Below are 21,980 nucleotides of genomic sequence, written 5' to 3'. Positions count from 1 at the left end.
TAAAACAATGATTGATCTCTCTTGATCATTTCATCCCAGTATGTCTCTGGTGAGGCACTACTCTGCCATTTAACAGACATCAGTTTATAGTCTCACAGCCTGTTAGTCAAAAGGTGTCTTTTGATGCCCTAGAACAGAGACTTTCAGAAAAAAAGAATGTTAGTAATAAATCATCACAGGTCAAATGACCTAAAACTTGTGCTTGATCAGGTGTTATTCCAAGAATATGTTTTTAAGGTAGGTACACATTCCCAGATGGTGGCTCATTCCAAAACAGAGTCCCTCTTGTTCAATCCCTGCCTGCTTCAAAATGTCAACTCATCTTAGAAATCTTCCTTGACAATGCACCATACATTGTCACAGACCTCCTTCCACTCTAGTTGCACTCTGTTGTGCCATCCTTTTTTATTTTTAAAGCCATATGAGCATTTGCAATCATTTTTTTCATTGATTTGATTACTTGTTTATTATATCTACCATTGTAGGATGAAAATTTCATTAGTTCAGGAATCCTGTCTGTCCTTTTGATTACAACAGTATTAGATAAAGAATAGATGCTCAATAAATATTTGTTTAATGAATATATGTCTACAGACTTCTCACTCATTTTTTTTTTTCTCTTAAATTCTCCACTTCCCAGTCTTGTCATTGCCTAAAATATTTCCTACTTTCCACAGTGAAAGTTTGGTAAAAGTATTAGTTTGAAAATAGTTTTTGGACCAATCATATCTGAGAAGGCAAATAAATCAAACGTGAAGCCAATGAATGAATTCTATACCTTTTGATGAACAAGGTGAGGTGTTACACAGCAGAAAAGGGAATGGTCTTTGCCACCAGTCATACTAGGTTTCAGGTTTACCTTTGTATGAATAGAAAAAGTGTGTTCTTTGAAATGATCTCACCTGAAAAATAGGAAGTGTGTAATGACACCTTTTCCAGCTGTGAGAATCAAATGAATTAATTTATGTGAAAGGATATATCAAAAAATTTTCTGAAACCTAGTTGATATTCAACAAATACTTCCTTCTTTCTTTCCCCTTTATCTTCCCCTTGGGCTAATCAAAGTTTCTAACTATACTAGAATCAGGATTCTTATTTGCATTAAGCCTACAGGGTGATGCCTAATAAGCCTGAAGGTAAACCATTTTGCCTTGGGCCTCCCAGGCAAGTATCTCTTTAGATGACTGCCTTAGAAATGTTGGAATCATAAATGCAACTGCAAGAGGGAGTGTCCACGAAATTAATGCCTCCATCTTAATTTAAGAAAGCTAATTGATTTGTGAATAAAAAAGCTACTCCTTGAAAGTCTGGTTGTTGAAGACATAATACAAGTATAAAAATGTTTAAGAAGTCATCAATATCCTTGAGATTTTAAATGTATTTTCAAACCATAAGAAATTATTTTCTTTTAATTATTTCATAGTCTTCCATATGTCTGAATATGTTAACTTTTAATTTTAATCTAATATTTTTGCCTTACTTTCCTCTTTTTCTCTTGTTCCTCAATCCTAAAATATATTTATCTATTCTCTATATTAAAGAAATTTTAGATCTGTTTATCTTACAAATTCAAAATAAGAGACCAATTAATTTACAAGATTTTACATAGCACCAAAATTCCACAAATCTCTCACTGTTACAAGCAAAATAATTTAGAGAATGTATTTGATTTATTTCCTTAAGGCAATGTTAAGTTATAATCTTGATTAATAATTATAGAAACACTACATTGTAGGGAATTTGATTCTGCCCAAGTACACCCACACAGTAACAATTTGAAATGGTTCTGTAGATGAAGAGGGAAGGTAATGTTTCAACACCAATTCTCTGGGATTCAATGCCTCAAAAGGAAACAAAATAGCATCCTCCCCCTCCCCAAGAGCCCATCCTGGTTCTCATATCAGGAGCATAGAATCAAGCACAGGAGAGTCAAGAGTCACCAGCCTTTCCTTCATAAATTTTGTACTGACTTTAATGTGTAAATATTGCATATTCACATGGCTAGATCTGAAAAAAGTCTATTCTACTTTTCTATTTCAATCACAATATGATCAATAATTGATCATAGGGTTAGCTGACCTACTAACTCAGAAAACCAGAAGGAAAGCATCAAATACCTATACTGACATGGTTCATAAAGTGATGTAGGTCTCTTCTTGAATAGGGAAAAAACCAGAAAGGGCCAGTCTAAAAGCATACAATTCTTTGCAAGTCCTCACATTGCAAACACATTTGTGCCTTGCCTTTGATTTAACTGACTGACAATTCTCTGTAGGCATAAAAATGGACTCAATTTTATATTTGCTGTTTCTCATTCAAATACACTTTTTATATTGTCTGTCTTGTCTGATATAAGAACCAGTCACTATGTAAGATCAATATTTACCCACTATGTTGCTTGTAATAATTGTGGCTGGGGCCCTGGGCTACACAGCAACACCCAAATAACCTCAGGAACAATACACATTTTTGGCACTGAGACCATGGCTCCTTCTCTTTCTTAGATAAATCCTCCTGCATCTTTCTTTACAACAGAGCACATTAATCTAAAACATCATATATTTTGAATATTGCATAATGCTTTTTCCCTCCAGTGCTGATTTTAACTTCTGGGACAGATTGAAGGCCTTCATATTCTGAGTTGTGTTAACAGCATATTCCAACATGGAAGGCTTTATCAGTACAGTGGTCTGAAATTCATCAGTTTTTATGTAAATTTCAGGAAATTGAAAGGCAAAAACTGCATAAAGGTGAACTAGTGGAGATAGAAATAAAAGAACAAAGAGATCAAAATAAAAGCAAACAGGCTGAGTTATCAGTTTTTGAGTCTCTTGGCATTCGGTCTTTTACTTTCCTCCTGCTACCCCTTAATGTTATCCTGTTTTCCTTTTTTCATATTTTAATTTTTCCTCTGTACAACAGAAAACTTCCTGGTCTTCCAATGTTCATTAAGTCAGCATCAGTAATTCATTTATTATTTCATAAATGTTTATTGTACCTATTCTCTGCACCAGTTCTGGAGCTGAGCAGTGAGAATACACACTGAACAAGACATGATGCCTATTTTCACAGAGCTCAGAGTTCTTTGGAGAAGAAAAATATTAAGCCAATAATATTCATAAAGTATGACAAGTATTAGGATGAGGAATTGACATATAACATCTGTAACTCCTCTTGTTAAGGAATCAAAGACTGCCTCCTGAAGAAATTAGTGTTAGATGAATGATAATGCGAAGGACAGATTAGAAAGAAGTAGAGAAGTGTAGTAATTATAGGACACATGAAAAATGTCTTCAGATGAGGGTTAGTTCTGTATATCTAAAGAATTAAAACATAGAGCAGTTGTACTTTATTCTAAAACAAATGAGAAGGTGTTGAAATGATGACAATTAAGATTACAGGTTGAAACTGGATGTGTTAGGTGGAGCTGGTTCAGAGCCAGAGTGGCAAGAACAAAAGGATGCAGGTTCTCACACGGTAGCAGCATTCACACACCTCAAGTCCCTGCTCACGCTATGGTCTTCAGATCAGTACTCTCCCACCTTTGTGTGACTGGAAAAACTTCTTAGAGGTGTAAGCATTGGTCACACATCTACATAACCCTTGTCATCCACATTTCCCACCCGTTTTCATCTCCTCAAATTCAGTGATGTTGTACACTTACCACCATCTTCTTCCCAATTGCAAATTCGACCCTTATTCCATGTGACATCAGCTTCCTTTTGGTGGATCCAGGCAATTCCCTAGGCTTTCCAGTGTGATGCTCCCCCATTTTCCTAAGACACTCATATATTGTAGTGGATTTTGAAAATGTTATCCAGTCTATCAAACTATACTTCTTAAATAGAACAGCAGCAATAATACATAATGATTTTATGGAACTATGGGAGAACATGAAAGTCTTATGTTTAGTGCAGTTTCATAGCCGACAAAAGGCTAAGCAGGCTACTATGATCAGTGATATATTAATGAGGAAAGGGGATGATGCTTTTTTACATCTAAAATCACACATAAACAAAATGAAACAAAAATCCAAACAAAACCCAAACCAGCCCACCAGACCAAACCAAGCAAACAAAACATCTCAGTGTCAGCTCTAAAATAAGTCTCCACAGTGGTGGTTGGCATTGTGTTTTATGTTATGTTCTATGACTGAATTTAAGCGAATGAGAGCTGTGTCCAAAACAAGAGAGCACACAGTACTTTACATATGAATGAGAAATTAATTTATGAGTATTCTATAATGTTCTTTACTGTCAAAATAGTGCATTTGTTTAGATTATGGTATATATACCAAAAAATTATTATAATAGGTGATATTTTCAGAGACAGAACAGCATGAAGTGATTACAGTTGGTTCTCGAAGTTCAAGTCATGTGTTTTCCCTAAAAAGATACAAAAAGTTGCTGGTAAGAAATAGGGTTTGCAAGTTTCTGGTCAATTTGTGCATTGACTTGGGGCTGCATTAGCTCAGAGCAATGTCTGAACTTTATAGCTGAGAAGCGGCATTCTATAATTCATCCGTCCAGTGGGAGTAACTTTTGTGTAAACCATGCAGAGGTGATTTAGGTTTTTGTTATGTTGGCACTTCAGTTATAGTTTTGAGTTTCTGTATTAGTTGTCTCTTAATGGATACAACCACCCTAAAACTTGGTGCTTTAAAATAGTGGTTTATTATTTTTTTCATATTTTTACTGGTTGACTTGCAGTCAGCTGGTGAATTCTTCTGCAGAATTTTCATAGGTTCCCTTATACATCTCCGTTCAGCTGGCAAGTGAACAGAGTGAAAACATGAGAGATGGCTTCTTCCTTTCAGGCTCCCACATGTATGGCCTCTCATCTCTGAGTAGCCTGGCTTGGACTTCCTTACACAGAAGAGAATGATTGCAAGAAGGAGAAGCAGAATCTTCTAAGATGTGGGCTCATAAGCCCCAGAACGTCATTTCCACCATATCCTATTGGTAAAATCAAGTCACAAGGACAACTCATATTCAAGAGGTCTGAAAATAGAATCCATCTCTTTTTGGTTGTGAGGAACTGTACACACCTACAGCAATGGAAAGACTTTTAGTGTGTAACATTTGGAGATTATTTGCCACTTTCTCTTTTTTTACTCTACTGTGTCTCAGTGACTTAAGCAAGTTACTTAACCTTCTTTTTTGTATCTCACTCTTTCCTCTAGATAAGAAAGGATACTAAAAGCCACTTATTTTGTAAGTGCTTTGAAGTCTAAATTTGATTCATGCATGAAATTTAAAACAAGGTCTGATAGATAATTTATTAATTATAATAATATTTTATAATATAGTATATTTATATTTATATTATAAAATTACAATTATATTATATTTATATAACTACATAATATCATATTCATAATGATTTATAAATTATTATAAATGATATATTTATAATTATTATATTCATTATTATATTTACCATTATAAATTATTATTGTTATTATCATATGTATTATAATTATCATTTTGGTCCCTCTTCAATTTATAGTGTTTTACAAATATGTGTTATTTGCCTATTTAGCAATTTAACTTCCACATAAGTGATGAAGGAGTTATTTTCTGTGTTGCGGCCATAAATAATTGAAATGCTTCTCTAATATCTGATATAAACTTTGGAAATATTATAAGAACTATTGGCTGTACTAATAAGATTAGGCCACCATATACCACAAATATTGTATTTAAAACAATGATTTAAAATTCAATGGTTGTTTTCCTTCCTCTTCTACAGACCATACATATAACAAGTTGTAACTGCTACTGTGGTAACCAGAAGAAGAAATGAAAATATGGATGGTACTAAATGGCTATAATTTAAAATAATAAGTCCCATGAAATGTGCTTATATATATATAATTTAAAATAATAAATCCCATGAAACATGGTAACACCACTTCTCACTGTCCATATAATAAAAAGATATATTTAAAGTCTTTATACTTGCTTTTAAGGACTACTTTGAAGAGTATTTTAATGTGAATCAATATTTTGCTACTGTAGCCTCTCTATTCTGTATACATTTCTATTGACAAATTATTCTTTTGTCACCCACTCTAGTTCCATTCTCAGTCTTCCATCAGGCCACCAGAGGCCTCATGTTATTTTACCTCTGCAATTCATATATATATATATATATATATATACTGAGATATATATCTTAGGGAAGTTCTAAGATATATATTATATATCACATAAAAGTACCTAATTAATTTTATAATATATTAGATATAATTAGAAACTACTAAACTGGTAAAAATAGAGCAATTATGTATTAAACAGTTCAAGAATTGTATCTTTTAATCCTAATGGAAAACAAATGTAATAGGTATATTTTTACCCTATTTTGACATATGAGAAAAAACGGTTTAGGGTAATTAATATTTTTAAGGTCATACAACCAGATCATGACAAACTTGAGTTTTGAAGCAAGGTTATCTAGACTTCGAGGGCCGCCCTACAACAGCTATTAAATTCACCCTGAGTGCCAGGTTATTTGCACTGAAAAATAAGTTCAATTCTTCAATAAAATGAAAATATAATCATAAAACCTCAAATATCTATTATAACTCAGTGGAGTTACTGCTCACAAGGCACTCATTTTGATATAACACCACCTTCTCATCACAATAAAATTGAAAGGAAACCCCTAATGATAGAATTTAAAAGAAAACACATGTAACGTTTAATTTGGTAGTAGTGGAGAATGTGGTAGCAGAAGGTGGGAGGTCAAAACTGAACCAATAATGACCTCTTAGATGTATTTCCTACTTTTATTTTCCACACTGATCTATTACTGCTCTTTATGCCTCTTACAGAAGATAATAGCTTTTGCTAATTGCAATTGCTCCATTTCAACCTCATGGACCTCTCTATAACACTTGCCAGTATTAATCCCTTACTTCTTGAAAATTTCCTTCTCTCGAATTCAGTGTAATAAATTATTCAAGTTCTTTTTCCTCTCTGATCATATTTTCTCTGGTCTTTTTTTTATTTTTTTCCACTCCACATATAGACACAAGATACTGTCTTAAAAATATCATGTCATTGATGTTAATTTTTTTGTGTGGGGAAGTATAGTAAAATCATTACTGATAAAAACTGTCGATCGACTTACCAGAATACTGTGTATAAGATTATTTGCACAAACATCACCTATGAGTTCTGGGTCCCATGGGTAGAATCAAGTCCACATATGAATCCCCAAGAGACCAAGCATCCTAGGTGAAAAACACCAATTTATTAAATTTTTCTTGAAATTACATTTTCACCTAATGTGATCCCCACTGCAATGGGCACTGCAAATAAAGGGGCTATGTTTAGTTTGTCTCTGACATAATGCCAGTAACACAAAAGGCAGTAGTTACAGGTTGTCAGCTGAAAGAATGAATGATTTTTTTAAAACTATTTTAAATTTAAAAATGATTTAAATTTTAAAACTCATGTTCTTTTTTAATTTTTAAAGATGAGTTTAAATAAATGTGTTTTTTCTCACCTGTGTTATTAGTTCTAGTTCTGTATTGTATCTGTATTTCTAGGTTACGATGAATTTAAGAATCAATGTGTTCATATTAATTAATCATAGAAGCATAGAATATAGAAAACCTTCTTTTCCTCTTGTTTCCTTAAGATAATCTAGAACTGACACTAGAGAATCATCTTTTACCTTCCTTATTCTCTCTCCTCTCCTAGTTCTAGGTCTCCTTGACTTCCCTCAGGAACATTTCATTATCCCTCTGACCTATCTCTGTGGTTTAATTCTCACCCTAATATGGTATGTGTTAACCCATATCTAGATTAATAATTTTAAAACATGAATCTGACTACACTTCTCATGTTCAAAAAAATCTTGATGAGCTAAGTTGGCTACAGGATAAATAAAAAGTATTTAAACTCTTTTTGATATCTTTAGTCATCTTTTTAAAAGTACCCATGAAATTAGTAGCTTTCTGTGTTCTAAGTTCTGAATATCCCTCCTTGTTTTAGCTTTAGCTTCCCCCACACCTTGGAATTTTCTCCATGTTTCACATGTCTGAATATTGGTTATTTTTCCAGACAGCATTAAAAGGCTGTTCTATTTTTGATTCTCAAAGCCAGCATATAACAACCTGATAAATTAAATTGGTAAAAGAAAAGAATAATTACCTGCAAAGCATTGCAAAGAAATTATTCAATAAATCACTAAAAAGCATTAGTACAGCTATTAGTAAGTGGAAAACAAAAACAGAGAGATTATGATGGAATATATTTATATTTCATGTTTTCAGCAATTCTGTCCTTCATTGTAAGAGTCAGAGAATCAATTCAATAATTATCTGAGCTAATAAAAATAAAATCAATAGATACATAAAATTAAAAATTCAGTCTGAATAGATACTAAAATATTACAAACATACAGTTGTATTTGTTTACCTTGAATCTAAAAGATCTTAAATAAAAAACAAAGAACTGCATCTAGCACTTAAAATTGTGAAAGTAAAAGTAAGATGAAAGAGGAAAGCAGGAAATGGTATTTGGATTGTTAGGAAAACAAAAAGATGGAAATTCAAGGAAGCTTTAAAAAGATGAAGGATCTAACACTAACCACACAATCTAACCACAATAATATTTACTTCACTTTTGTTGGAAAAGCTGTGTCACTGTTATCAGGTTTTGAACATTCAGTAGTGCCAGGATGTCTTGAAGTGAATCCTTAGTCCAGTAAATCACTTATTTTGGTGAGGACAAATGGTTTCCTGAATTTCTGCAACAGGCATGAGTAGTTCTGGAAACTGTAAACAGATGTGATTTGTATGTGTTTGTGTGTGTGTGTGTGTGTGTGTGTGTGTACTAATTATATATATATATGTATATCATGCATATGTGTATATATGTATATATACTAATTATATTATAAGAAAGCTATATGTATAAGTAAACACATAACTTTTTTTGTTCTTAAATCAAGATTTTTGTATTTTTTTCCCATGTGAATGGATCTTAATCAAAAAGGAAGGTAAAGTCACTTTGTGTGGTTATGACCATGGTAAAATTACTAAATAACATAAGAAAAGACAATTTAAAAATAATAGCAAAATAATACTTCGAAATACTCATTAAAATGTAGTCTATTAGGCATTGAAAATTTTGTTATATTTAATACATATCAGATATGTTTGAAGATATTATAACTTATTTTTTTAATGTATTCTATTAACCATTGAAAGTTTTATGTTATATTTAATACATATCAGATTTGTTTAAAGATATTATAACTTATTTTATTTTTCTATTAGGAAATATTATAAAATAACAGAAGCATTTCTAGAAGGTCTTCTGTAGTTAAGTGTAATCAAATAATTTACTGTACTGGAATACATTCCAGAAAAAAATATCTGGAGAGTCTTTTAATCTTATAAATGTATTCTGATGTCTTTTTTGGTAAGTGTTCATTAATTTTGAAGGTTATCGGCAGTTTAAAACACTTGAAAAAAGTTAAACATGAGAATTCACAATGTAATCATGACTACTTAAGATCTCATATAATCATGCTGTCAATCATCACAACAAATACTCATTTCAAGAGACTTCAATATCAGGAGCATTGGAATAAGAATGAATCTAATTTTCCTTCTTGCAACCAGATAAAATTGACAACCCTTACAAATCTAGGAGAGAGAAGAAATCTCAAGTACTTCCTCTTAGATTGTCTCTTGAACTAGATTTTTCTTGGCAGCCATTTAAGGGAAAAAAAAGAAAGGATTCTGCATATAAGCAAAATCCATGATCACCAGTTTTAAATACAGTATTAGTACATTTTGGTATGAAAAATTTTTAATGGAGAATATTTATACAAAAAGAAATGAAAAAATGACACATACAGGATACATTGGAATGTTTTAGTGGGATGAAATTTTCTAGAAGGGTTACTTATTAGATTAAGAATATTTATTTGCATCGCTTTCACAGATAAGTGTTATTTAGATCTAAAGATTTTATAAGTGATAACAGATTTATAAGAAATGGAATGATGGGGCAATCAATTATAAAGATATGTATGGCACTGAAAGTATTCCACAAATATTTATTGTCAGATATTATGCTATGCATTGAGGAAAATATGAACAATAAATCATAACACACACACACATATATATGTATATATACACATGCACACACATATATATATATAGGTAAGATATATATTTATATAAATATTTATAAGCAAACTAAAATATTTTTCTTAAGACTCTAAAATTTTCAGTATTATGGCAATTTTCAATACTGTGTTGTTATAATCACAACCCCCCACCACACAGACATACATACCAAACTGGTGGCCAAAGATGACACATGACTGCTTACTTCCAAGTCAAATTGTGATTGGAGTGTTTATTTACTTTAGTCCCACACTACTATATAAGCCCTATTTATAAAAGAACCTACAAATAAACAATAAAAAGTGAATTTGTAATAGATATTATAGAATGGCTTGACCAGCAACTATCTTCACCTTTAGTGTATCTCCCTGACAGAAAAATCTGAACAGAGAATACAGAAACAACAGCAAAGCAAATTTTAAAAATAGGGATATTTTTTCCTCAGGCTTGCTTGCAGCTAGGGTTTGGGATCTGAATACGGTTTCCTGAATTGATACACTTGAGGAAGATGTAGGCACAGAAAGTGAAATGAAGCCTTTTTCCTGTTCCTTCTGGTACTGCAACCAAAGTTGTTACAGAGTAATTGAGTTCTCAGTAGCAGTGTCCTGTGCTTTCCTTCTTGAGTGATTGAGAGGTGGTTCTGCTATTGAGGCCCAATCCAGCAATCAGTTGTCCCATTTCTAGTTTTCTTTCCATCAGGAATTTTCAATAGGCCTAATAGGAACAGTTTCCTAATTCTTGAGTCCCAACTTCTGCAGTACGTACTTGAACTCAAAGTTACACAGGCTTCTCTCTTGGGCCCCAGCTTGTAGAGCAGGTTCCAAGCCCTTCTAATAAATTGATAGGCACCAAATTCCCAGTATTAAATCAGTGGCTGATTAAAGTAATTGAGAATTTTTTCAGTTTTCTTTATCTGGCCCTAAATGATACATCAACAACCCAACCAAACAAGCAATTCTTTAAAGTATGCAATAATGCAAATATTAACAAAATATATCCCTAAACCATGGTTTAACTAGTGGTTAACAAAGGAAACTAGAAGTGAAAGCTTCTCTTAGATGTCCCATAGTACAAAAATGACAGACTATACAAATGAGTAATGCTGTGATTGTAGTAGCCCTGCTTTTTCTGTTCAGAGGGAAAAAGAAGAGATTGTCAAGTTAATATATGCACAAAAAAAGCAGAAACTTAATAACGTATCTCAAGAATTTATTCTTGACCATTCATCTTTGAAGTTTAGTAAAATTAAGTAATCAAAGACAGCATATTATTTTGTTAGCATCCTACAAAGTCTATTGATGTACACATGGATACAAACATTGTATGAATTCTAGTCTTAGGGCTTAAAATTCTATCTTTATACCAAATTTTTAACTTCAGCTTCAAATTCTCCTCAAAATGTTAGGCTTGCTTTTTCAAATGCCTGTTTGACATCTCCTTGGATGTTTGGTAGGCATCTCCAATTTTTCTAGAGCAGCTATGCCTCTCTGATTCTTCAGCCTCCCACATAGTCTCTACTTCAGGAAATATCAACATGATTTGCCTTGTGGATTCATCATCCTTTTAATTTTTTCTCCTTGACTCTCACCAGCAACATCCACCTAAGAAAATATATGTATATTTGAAATATATTCAGTTAATCACGTCTACTGTTATTACCTAACATTATCATCTCTTCCTTCAATAGTTCACAAGCCTCCTAAACAGCTTCTCTGCTTTTCCTCTGGACTTGCACAAATCTAGTCTCCACATAGAAACTAGAAAGATGATCTATAACATAAACCACAACACATCATTCCTCTGCTCAATAATCAATTACTTGGAATGAATTAATACTTGTAATAAAATCCTATATCTTTCCTGTGATCTAGAGTCCTACCTACTTTGTTAATGATAAATTATGTTGACCATATTTTCAAAGGCTTAGTTGCCATGTATATATCCTCTTGGGTGAGGTGTTTGTTCAGATCATTTGCCCATTTTTAATTAGGCTATTTATTTTGTTCATTGTTGAGTTTTAAGAGTCCCTGTATGTTTTAGATGCAAGTCCTTTTTCAGATATGTGTTTTGGAAATACTTTTTCCCTAGTACATGTCTTGTCTTTTTATTCTTCTGTTTTTTACCAAGCAGTCATTTTTAATTTTAATAAAGTCTTACTTATCGGCTTTTTCTTTCATGGCTCATACTTCCCATGTGCCTGAGAAGTTATCACCAATCTCAAGGACACAATGCATTTGTCCAATATTTTCTTCTATGTTTTATAGTCTTGCATTTTATATTTGGGTCTATGACCTGTTTTGAATTAATTTTGTCAAAATTCTAAGTTCTGTGTTTAGGTTAATTTCTTTTTGCATCTAATTTTTCTAGCACCATTTAATGGAGAAAGATGACTCTTTCTCCATTAAATTACCTTTACTTCTGTGACAAAATATTTTTTACTGTATTTTTTATTATATTTGTTTGGTCCATTTCAGGGTTGTCTATTACATCCATTGATCATTGATCTCTCTCTCTCTCTCTGTATATACATACATACATACATATATATATATATATACTGTAGCATTATCATAAATTTTGAAATTGGGTAGAGTGAGTCTTCCAATTTTGCCCTTCTTCAGTGTTGTGTTGGCTACTCTACATCTTCTGTCTTTCCAAAAAAAATTTTAGAATCACTTTGTTGACCAGGTCTTTTTTACTGTAATATGAGATATTATGTGAACATTCTTAAAGAATGTTGCATGTAACAGTTGTTGCAAATACAACGTATCATTTTCAGAGTGCTAATTTTAAACAGTTGATGTCTATAATTAACAAATGCTATGTCTTAGTGAATTGTTTTTTACCTGAAATGAATTCAGAGAAAATATCAGCTAAGAAATTCAATAACAATAACATTTACTGAATAATTCTGATGTTTCATTTCGGTATATATTCTAGGCCATTATCAAATATATTCAGAAAGAAAATGCTAACACATTGCTTTAGCAGTTAAAAACTATAATTTAATTTTCAAATTTTCTTTAGAATCCGTTATATCTGTTTTTTTCTCAATGAGATGTGCTTTGAGATGTTCTACATAGATAATCATGTCATCTGCAAACAGTTTTAGTTCTTCCTTCACAATATGTGTACCATTTATTTCCTTTCTTATCTTATTGAACTAGCTGAAACTTCCAGTATAACATTGAATAGTAATGCTGAGATGGGGTACTTTGCCTAGTTTCCCAATCTTGAGAAAAGTTATCTAGTTTATCATTAGTAAACATGATGTTAGTTATAAGTTTTTTGAGATGTTCCTTTGTTATTAAATTTTCTTAAACAAGGCCCAAATAAGGTAATCATAAAATATGTTGCTAAGGTAAGCTATTTTGAGGTCAAGATATCTGTTTATTGAAAGCAATCAAATGAGAGTTAAAGGCAAGTTCAGAGTAGAGGAGAAAATACTTGCAAAACTTATCCAGAATGCATAAAATTTTCCCATAAAAATCAATAGGAAAAAACAACAATTTGATTTTTAAAATATGCAACAGGTACTTCACAAGGCACTTCACAAGAGAGTATCCAAATGGCCGGATAACACAGAAAGGTTCTCAGCATTGTCAGTCAACAGGAAAAAGCAAATTAAAGCCGTAAGTTTCTTCCATTCAGTCATGACAATGTCCAATGTTTTAAAATACTAGAAAATGTATAAAATGTTGTTTTTATTATATAATACATATACCATACTACATATTAATATATGACCTTGTTTTACTTAATAACCCATCATATAAATCATTCCATTTTATTACATTCTTTTCTGAATTGTTCAAAACATTTGTGTTATAGTCTTATACAGAACCAAAGTACCATGTTTGCATATGGGGCTGTGGTGTTATCAACATAAAGATGATAATGTATACTGTTAGTGAATTTAAAGATTCAGTAATAGCAAAGGAGACAAAATATTATAGACACTGTAACCAAAATAGGAAACAATGAAAAAAATAAGAAACTGCCTCAGACACAAGCATAGCTTCCCCAGGTTTCTGATATTTCAGAGCCACATAAAACAGTAAATGCCCCCTTTTCAAAAGTAACTTGATCAGATAGTAGAAGCTTACCGTTTCTATTCTCTTGAATGGTTTGAAATCACTCTGTGCACTGTGCACCCCTCCTTCCCCAACTCACACAATCTTCTCCACATATTCTTTAAGATAGTGAAACACGAGAGACTCTGGTTCCACATCTACATGCCACCAAAGATAAAGAATTATTATAAATCTAGAACATTCCTAAAATCCTATTCATATTAATATGCTAAGTGAAACAATCTTATTTTATCAGGAAAATTTTTTATTATTAGCCCATCTAAGACTCATTCATCTCATTTTATTTACATTATTTACAATTTGATTTTTTCCACTTAACAATAAATTATGAATATTGTTTCCTATAAATTACCATTGTACAATAACAATTTGAAATTAAAGACATAATGCTAATTACAATAGTACCAACAAATGAAATATTTATATGTAAATATAATAAAATGAATACAGGATGATTATATAGAAAACTACAAAAGTCTAGTGAAAGAAATCAAAGACTAAATAAATGGAGAGATATTCTGTACAATGGATAGCAACACTTGATTTTAATTTTTTCCTAACTAATCTATATATTTAATATAATCTTGACTAAAATTCCAGTAAGCTATTTTATGGATTTCAAGAAATAGATTCAAAAGTTTATATAAAAAGGCAAAAGACTTAAAATAGTAAACACAAAGTTAAAGAACAGATTTGGAAAACTGACACACCTAATTATAGTACTAGCTATAAAGTTACAGTAAACAAAAAAGAGTGGTGTTGGTAACAACAAACAAAAATAGACACATAGATCAGTGGAGCAGAATAGAGAACCCAGAAAAAGCTCAGGTAATTATAGTCAACTGACTTTGACAAAGGAGCACAGGCAATTAAATGGAGAAATTATAATATTTTCAGCAAATGAAGCTGAACAATTGGATTCCACATGCAAAAACAAACAAAACATACACAGACCTTAAAGTTATATAGTATGGAAAGAATACAGGAAAGCTATTTATTTGGACTCTCTGTAAGGTAAATAGTAGCAGAAAAATGGGTGGAGAAGAGCAGAATTCAAGTAATATGAAATAATTTTACCTCCAATGAATTTACCACTTCACCCTTTCTGATATCCTCAATCTGAAATCATTGCAGACAGCGAGAGCTCCAGAAGAATACTCTTTTTTGACTTGTAGTTTAGCAAAAGAATAAATAAATCCCAAAGGTAGTGTGTAAATCCCATGCTTTCCATTCTTTTTCTTTTTTTTCTCTTTCCCAATGCTCCACTGTTTTAGCATGCTGTGACAGTGGAGACAGAAACTGTTGATGTGAATCTAAATGAGTCACACTTCTGATGGGGGATCTACTTCCTCTATGCTGTGAAGGGAGGGGAGGGAAAGGGGAGGGGCCAATGCCCTGATTTTTTTTCTGTCCATCTTCCTGCTGCTTATTCCTGGAAGTGGACAACAGTTGTGAAATTTCATGGAAGAATGGAATAACCAAAGACACAGGTTTCTAGGCTGAGGGTCAAAAAAGAGGAAACTCATGGGCCGTGAAAGGGTGGGGTAAGTTTTGGAGAGGAAGTAATGTAGGTTAGAAACCCCAGAAAGCTGTTGATTAACTCTGGGGCTGACCTACAATCTGCACACACTGTGTGGATATGGTCCCATTCCTAACTCAGACATACCAAAGACTGTAAACTAAGGTCTTGGTCTGGCATGATGCATACCTGGGGCAGATCTGAATAGCACTGAACAGCTATAAAAACTGAACTGACATCAGAATCAAAGTCTACAGAAGGCTGGTTTCAACTTGCAGGTAAATTGCCTACTTATAAATAATCAATTTTTCTCATAAGATTTAGACAAAACTGATAGATTCAGAACATAATCTGCAAAATGTTCTGGACAAAATCCAAAATCATAAACTGCCACACAAATAATTTATTAGAAAGAAGGGAACTGTTGTATGGACTGTGAATAATTCAAAAAGCATCTTGATTATTTCCTCAGAACACATACCGCATCATGTCACAGCCCCAGATAAGTTTATGGATTTTCCTTATTGTTGTTTATAAAATTTTCAGAATGTGTTTCTTTTTTTTTTCTTTTAGATAATTATTTTTTATTGAAGGGTAGTTGACACACAGTATTACATTAGTTTCAGGTGTACAACACAGTGATTGAACATTTATATACATGATAATTCTAGGTACCAGCTATCACCATACCAAGTTGTTACAATATTTTGACTATATTCCTTATGCTATACATTACATCCCAGTTACTTATTTATTTTACAATTGGAAGTGTGTACTTGTTTTTTGTTTTTTTTTTTGTGAGGGCATCTCTCCTATTTATTGATCAAATGGTTGTTAACAACAATAAAATTCTGTATAGGGGACTCAATGTTCAATGTATAATCATTAATCCACTCCAGGCCTAATTTTCATCAGTCTCCAATCTTCTGAAGCATAACGAACAAGTTCTTACATGGAGAACAAATTCTTACATAGTGAATAAGTTACATGGTGAATATTACAAGGGCAGTCATCACAGAAACTTTCGGTTTTGAAGAATGTGTTTCTTGACTGTGATGCATACCAGGTTGTTTTCTTTTTCCCCCAGATCTTCCTTCTTTCTCAGCCACTGTTAGTGTTATTTCTTTCAGCTTTTCAGATGTACCAAATTATTTCTTATATATCCATCTTCTAACACAGTGTTTCCCACTGGCCCATCATTTGTGTGCCATCTCCATCTTCTAGTATTTCCTCTCCTCCACTCATGCTTGTCAAACTGCTTTCCTGTAATTCTGTTTAGACATCACTTTTACAGGCAGTCCTACCTGACTAATTCTGGACCAGGCTGCTAACATATTTTATACAGTTACATGGATAATATACTTCCTTTTGTCATGTTAGTTTATATTTCCTTTTTTATGCATATGTAAGTCAATAAACAAATGATAAAGACCAGATAATAGCAGTGTTGACAGCCAACTATTAAAATTAAACTACTTTAGAAACTTTAGATTTTACAATCTATATACATCAAGCAGTAATGAAGTTTATTACAAATTTTAATATATTTTCAGAATATAGAGCCAAAATAGACTATTATACATATTTTGGTGAGCAAGAAGGAATGATCAGCTCTTCCATTTAAAATGTATTTAAAACCCTCACTTTTTTTATCATTGAATTCCAGGTATTTTAAATGTCTCTTGTCAGGTTTCAATATGGAACATTTGCATTTCTCTTATTTTCTAAAGAAGTTCAAGATCATGAAAATGTTAAAAAATACCACACGTTTTTACAAAATGTTATAGGCCATGATATATTCATATTAAGGAAAGCTGTTTCAGGGAAACAATAAATTTTCACTTGAGGGAAAAATGTCAAAAATCCAAACACCACTACATAAGCTTTTTCCCATGTGTTAGCAATTCACAAGGCATTTATTAAAATCTACCTTTTTTAGAGTCTAAAGATTAAAGAGTAAGATACTGAATCATGTGTGTAGAAAACATCAAATGAAAGAAGGTAGAAGAGAAATTTTGAATACTTGTGAAGCTATCAGTTTTACTTATGCCTGTGAAGTAAAAATATTATGCAGATCAGTAGATATTCTTTTTCAATATGTTTTCATGTCTATATGGTACCATTTGTACCTCATTTCCCCTTAATCCAAAACATGTTAGTCTTCCAATTTAACCACTTCCTCAGAGGTTACCATATTTTGACTGTTATTCTGCCTCTTTACTCTGTTAGTCAGATGTAGCCTAGAGAATCTAGTTCAAATATTGTATCTTTATCATTCAGTTAAAATTATGGACATAGAGTAAATGCTCCTACATGCTGCATTTGGTTTAAGTATTCTTTGATTTGGTGATTCTATAATCTGGTTATTTACCTCAGAAACAACATATATACACATGCAAGTTAAAAATAACATAAGGATGATGTAATACTTTCTTCCCCATACTGGTGATCAATTCTTTATTGCTGGCTTCATAAGTTTTATATATATAATTTTCATGTGGGTGTAAGGGAGACTCACATAGAAATGTTAAGTCAAAAAGTCATATTTGAATTAATGGGAACAATTATGATGAGATGAAAAAAACAGCACTTTTAAACCATTAATCCAAAAAAGGAGAGTTATAAACTGTGTACTGAGAGTCTCATATAATCAAAAGAAAAATTGAAACCACAGCACTACGAAGGGCCAAGATGCCTGCAAACTAGTATTGCTTAGAAATCATTCTTCATCTCTGGTCTTGCCTTGTCCTTCTATGGGTGCTTCATTCATCTTCACCAATTTTCTTCCCAGTGTACAGACACCATCATTCATTTGCATACTCAGCAAATAGAAATAGAGGGACACTTCTTTTACAAAACTTATTTTAAAAGTGCAAGAGATAGATTCTAATTTCTTAGCTTTGATTTTCTTTTCTCCTTTTAGTGGACGAGTAAGTAAAGGTTTCCCAACTTTCATTACAATACCGCAACAGATAGAAAGTGAAACACCCCTAGATGGGGAAGAATTAGAGGGTCCAAGCCTACCTGTTCAGATGACCTTTATTTCTTCAATATGGTGACCCACTAACTTCTGGAAAACTCAGCATTAGATAGACGGCTTACTGCACATTTTTCAAAATAATTCCTACTTGTAAGTGCATTGCAATATGAATGGATGAATATTAATAACAAGGCAAAAATCAGTTTTGCTGCAATATTTGAAGCTTCTTTAGTCCTTGAATTAATAAGTATCATTATTATTGAAGATGACATTACAGCAATATGTATTAATACCTAGCATTTCTTGGTAAAACTTTATAAATACATGCTTTTAGAATATTAATGCTAATTTTTTAATATAATACTTCCTGTTCCTGGCTGTAAAGGACTCAAATTGTTTGGTCAGGCTTTAACATAGATGAACGATTTATGAGACAAAAACTATATAGTGCACTAGAAGCATGTGTAAAAGGTTAAATTCAATATGATGTAAATTTTCTCAAAGCACTAAATTTGAACAATTTTATGTAGGAATTGATGTATCAAAATTAAGATGTTAATGATTTATGATACATCCTCCTCTTATTGGATTGTTTTGGTCTTTATGTCAATTTTTAAAAGGATATATAATTCAGTCCTAAATTATTTTATTGTCTCATCATAAAATAATTTTATCCTGACCATATTTTTTTATATTTAAGCATAGCATGAGCATCTAAGCCTTTCAAGTTCTATTTTGATAAAATGTTCTAAGAGACAACATGATTACAAAATTTCACATCAGACATATTTTTATAAGATTCATTTAACCTCAATTAAAAAAGAAATGTTTTTGCAACTCAGTGTTTCTTAACCTCAGAACTACTGAAATTTGGGGCCAGACAATTCTTTGTTGCAGGAGTTTATGCTGTACATTGCAGAGTCCTTAGTAACATGCTGGTTATCTACTTACTGGATCTGAGTACCTCCCACCCGCTTCCCCACCCTCCACCTATTCTGGGTCTAAAATCATCCCCCAGCTATTACCACCAACCTAGACCAATGAAAAAAATCACTAGTATAGATAGCAAAATTATCTATACTAGTAATGTGCCTTTGATACTCATTAATTAAGATATTTAATATTTTATATTAATCTATATACTATTTCTATACCTTTATATTCCAATTTATGAGCCTGTAAGCAATACTCGATTTTAGTGTAAATTGCTAGTTTTTGATTAGCCCGGTGTTCTGTTTTTGTTTGATCTTAATAATTTAATATGAAAGAACAAAGTCAAGATTAGCTCTTTCCATGACAATGCTCAAAGGCTGCTTCTCTTCTAACTGCACACTTTTGACTACAGATGTAAGTTTAATTTATAATTAAAATACTAGAAAAAGTTGCTTTGACTCAGGCATTTAAAAAAGCAAATTGGAACTAAGTACACATTATAACCATAGTTTTCCAAACCATGCAGTTCTAGTATTAAATCTCATCCCTCTCACTGAGGAATTAGTAAAACCTTTATATGGTGAGAATAGGGAAATGCTACAGTCCTGATTATTTCCAGACTTGTGTTTTATTTTCTAGTACAATATTATATTACATTGGATTTATGATCTTCCACTACCCATATTTTTCTTTTCTTAAGGATTGAGTCCTTGTATCAGAGACCCACTGATATATAGTAGTTATGATGAGCAGAAAGACTTAGTTTCAATGTCTGGCTGCCATTTAATAGTTGGGTACCCCTTGGTAATCCATTGAAGCTCTTTGAGCTTCAAGTTCTTCATTTGTCACAAGAAGGGGCATTATTAACTTGGTTTTAAAAGTATGTGATATGCTTGGACAATGCCATCTCAAAGCAAGTGTTCTATCTTGATAACTGCTATTAAAGTCATTAGTGTTATACAAACTTTATACAAATGGAAGTTTTCAGTTTTAATTAAAGACTAATAGTTCAAAATACAGAGCTAGCTATAGTTGTAGCTAGTGTCTAATTTTTATAGGATAGGTCTTCACAAATTTAGCCCGTAAATATGTGCCTTCTCTTTGAATGAACCTTCTGAATAAAGAGTATTAACACCTGTACATTTTGGAATAGACGCTGCACATTTACTGTCTTTTTGCCTTTTTTTCAAAAGATAACTTCCAGAAATATCATTACTCTAGTAGACTAATTGAAAGCACAGGTTAAAACAAAATAGAGGAGGAGGCACACTGTGACCATGTCACATTTTCCAAAGTGCAATTTAACTTATAATTGTACAAAAACTTTGCTGTTCCTTTAAAATATAGTGTTTATTGACTATATATAAAAAAATGTTGGAAAGACAAATACCATATTTTAACTTTTTGCCAAAGTCCTTGTGGATAGGATTTCCAAATACTTAAGTATATCCATGCATTTATGTAATTGTATATTTCTAAGTTCATCGATTCATTCATTCAACAAACACTCATAACATACTTATGATGCACTTAGAAATGTACTGAGGTTGATAGTACAACAGTAAAAACAGTTGAAAAAAATTTCTGGCATTAAGGAGTTTAAATTCTATTCCATAAAATAAGTCAAAGAAACATATAGTATATGACATGATAGTAAGTTCCATGGAAAAAGATAGATTAGCACCTAGAAGCAGAGTTTGGGAAGGGTTCCTTTTATTTATTTATTTGTTTTATTTCACTGATTTCCCCTTCCCCTCTGGCAGCCATTAATTTGTTCTCTGTATTTATGAGTCTGTTTTTTGTTTTTGTTTTTGTTTGCTTGTTTCTTTGTTCATTTGTTTTGTTTCTTAGATTCCACATTGATGTAAAATCATATGGTATTTGTCTCTGTCTGACTTATTTCACTTAGAATATTACCCTCTATTTTCATCTATATGGTTACAAATAGCTAGATTTCATTTTTTTTAGGGCTAAATAATATTTCATTGTATATACACACATCTTCATCCATTCATATATTTATGCACACTTAGATTGGTTTCCATATCTTAGCTATTGTAAATATTGCTGCAGTAAACATAAGGATGCATATATCTTTTCAAATTAGTGTTTTCATTTTCTTTGAGTAAATTCCCAGACATGGTTATATGATATTCCTATTTTTAATTTTTTGAGGAATCTTCATACTTTTTTACATAATGGCTGCACTTCCCAGAAGTATAAGAAGGTTTTCTTCTCTCCACATCCTTATCAACACTTGTTATTCCTTATCTTTTTAATACTAGCCATTCTGACTGT

The 21,980-nt window shown here is 32.0% G+C and overlaps 1 long non-coding RNA gene across 3 annotated transcripts; it reads right to left on the bottom strand.

The window, feature by feature from the left end:
* Positions 1-3,312: 3,312 nt before the first annotated feature.
* LOC118966996 (uncharacterized) lies at positions 3,313-15,567 on the bottom strand. Of its 3 annotated transcripts, XR_012131568.1 has the most exons (5): positions 15,328-15,567; positions 14,263-14,387; positions 10,326-11,757; positions 7,135-7,237; positions 3,313-5,047 (listed from the first exon to the last, which is right to left on the bottom strand). It is a non-coding gene; the product is annotated as an uncharacterized lncRNA (long non-coding RNA). The 3 variants fall into 3 exon arrangements; XR_012131567.1 differs by lacking the exons at positions 3,313-5,047; positions 7,135-7,237 and having other exon boundaries at positions 9,794-13,835; XR_005053755.2 differs by lacking the exons at positions 3,313-5,047; positions 7,135-7,237 and having other exon boundaries at positions 9,809-11,757.
* Between the last annotated feature and the right edge of the window lie 6,413 nt (positions 15,568-21,980).

The sequence above is a fragment of the Manis javanica genome, chromosome 5, assembly GCF_040802235.1.
Source record: "Manis javanica isolate MJ-LG chromosome 5, MJ_LKY, whole genome shotgun sequence".
In the NCBI taxonomy this organism is placed as follows: Eukaryota; Metazoa; Chordata; class Mammalia; order Pholidota; family Manidae; genus Manis; species Manis javanica.
The sequence above is the reverse complement of the archived record's forward strand: the minus strand, read 5'-3'. Positions and strand labels throughout refer to the sequence as shown.